The sequence below is a fragment of the Nematolebias whitei genome, chromosome 8, assembly GCF_014905685.2.
Source record: "Nematolebias whitei isolate Nwh7 chromosome 8, NemWhi1, whole genome shotgun sequence".
Classification (NCBI taxonomy): domain Eukaryota; kingdom Metazoa; phylum Chordata; class Actinopteri; order Cyprinodontiformes; family Rivulidae; genus Nematolebias; species Nematolebias whitei.
This window is the reverse complement of record NC_056505.1, coordinates 30,873,093-30,875,693: the sequence shown is the minus strand read 5'-3', so window position 1 is coordinate 30,875,693 and position 2,601 is coordinate 30,873,093.

Below are 2,601 nucleotides of genomic sequence, written 5' to 3'. Positions count from 1 at the left end.
CTGAATACAGCACCTCAGACTGAGGAAGTCTTTCGGATGAAAGACGAAACGTTTCTACATTTTTTTGTTGTTTTGCTTTGTTTTGTTTTTTTGAATGTCCAGAGGACCAGATTTAACTTTTTTATATAAACTTTAGTTACCGTCTCCATCAGGTTGCTGCTCCATATTTAAAATAACTGAAGTTTATTTTTTTGTACTATATTATAAAGACTTGGGGATGTTTTATGCTGGATGGTGTTCCTGACACAACCTAGGCTTGATTCTGCAGCATACAAGAACTACAAGACTGCTGCACTGACCACTGAGCTACTGCAGCCCCATTTAGCAAAGATATGTTTGGTTAAAAATGAAAAAAAAATACTGCAATGTTGTATAATTCAAAATAATAATAATAAAACTTGTTTCACCTTGGACACAAACGTGATTGATTGTATGGATTGGTGCAGCAGTCACAGGCTGGAAGTGAAAAAAGGGGACAACCCAAATAGGAAGCCAACTTTTTAAATATTTTTCTATTTTGATGCATATGTTTTTCATGTTGTTTTGCTTTTAATACTTCCTATTTGCCATTCTTCTTTTGGCTTTTCCCCCTTCAGGGGTCTCCACAACGAGTCATCCTCTTCCATCTCACTCTGTCCTCTGCATCCTCTGTCCTCACTCCAACTACCTCCATGTCCTCTCTAACTGCATCCATATATCTCCTCTTTGTCTTTTTCCTGGCAGCTGCATTTCTAACATCCTTCTACCAGTATACCCACTGTCCCTCCTCTGGACATGTCCAAACCATCTCAGTCTGGTCTCTTTAACTTTATCTCCAAGTTGTTCAACCTGTGCTGTACCTCTGATGATCTCATTCCTAATCTTTTTCATCCTTGTCACTCCTAAGGAGAACCTCAACATCTTCATTTCTGCTACTTCCAGTTCTTTCTCCTGTCTTTTTGTCAGTCCCACTGTCTCTAGACAACACAACATTCCATCCCTTTCTGTCCATCCTTCATCACTCTCTGAAAGGACATCTCATCTCACCAGCGAGACTCCTAATGAATGTTGACTTTACATTGCTCTGGTAAACACAGTTTCCTGGAGGAGCGGAGGAAGACGGCTGTGGAGGGTGCCACGGTGCACGGGTCTGGCAGGATGGTTCGATATGACCCACTGCTCTCCGAGCTGCTCTGGTCTACTGGGAATTCGCTGAGACCTATGCGGTCCACCTGCAGCTCAATTCGTTCCACCAGAACCCCACTCTTTATCAGAATAATTCTGATTCTTATCCCCTTTCTCACTTCGGGTTCAGGTTTCAGCCTGTCATGGCGGCTGTCGCCACGATCCTCCATCTGCCTGCATGGATCAAACTCTATTCTGCAGGTGAACTTTGAATGCTCTGTGTCCGCTGGACCCGGTTCTTGAGGACAGTCATCATCTGTTGCCCCAAGTCGTTATTATCATCATGCTGCTAACAGGACCACACTGCTAACAGGTCCACGCCACTAGCAGAACCACACTGTTAGCAGTACCATGCTGCTAACAGGCTACACTGCTAATACAACCATGCTGCTAAGAGAACCTCACAGTGCCAACAGAACCACTCTGCTAATAGGACCATGCTGTAACATTAACAGGTTTTTTTTACAACACTACAGAATTTATATTGTAATTGTTTTTTATTGTTGTATATTGTTATCTGTACTCCATATGTTGTCTGTCAGGTTTCTCTTGAAAATGAGTCCTCATGACTCAATGAGACTAATCTGTAAAAATAAATGTTGAATAAATACAAAACAGCTCTCACCACTGTCTTGTAAACTTTTCCTTTGACCTTTGCTGCCACTCTTTTGTCACAAATCACTTCTGACATGTTTCTCCATCCACTCCACCCTGGCAGTACTCTCATTTTCACCTCTTTAACACACTCCACTTTTTCCTGGACAGTTTCCCCTTTAGTACTTGAAGTCCTGCAGCTTTGTGACCTCTGCTCCTTGTAGCCTCACTGTTCCACGGGTCTCCCTCTCATTCACACATACTATTTTCTACTAAGGCTGACTTTCATTCCTCTTCTTTAAAGTGCATACCTCCACCTCTCCAAGTTCTCTTCCACCTGCTCCCTGCTCTCACCACAGTTCACGTCATATCACATCATAGTCCATGAGGATCTTGCTTGACCTCATTTGTCGGTCCATCACCAGAGCAAACAAGAAGGGGCTCAGAGTCGATCCTTGATGTATCCCACCTCCACCTTGAAGCTATCTGTCACTCCTAGCACATATCACCACTGTCCTGCTGTCGTCAAACATGTCCTGTACCACTACAGGTTTTTTTCCTTCAACACCACAGCTCCTCCCTCAGCACCCTATCATATGTGTTTTCTTAAGACACAATGAAGTTCTTTCTAGCCCTCTCGGTACTTCCCCATCAGCATCCTCAAAGCAAAGATGATTTCTGTGGTGCTCTTTCTTGGCATTAAACCATACTGCTGTTAACAGTAAACTCTTGTCTAAGTGTGGCCTTAACCAAGTAGTATTTCTTGCTAAAACACATTCCTCATTCACCATACTGACTCATTCAGACCTCTCTAAACGTCTTGTTTGTCTTTGTTGTTGGAGC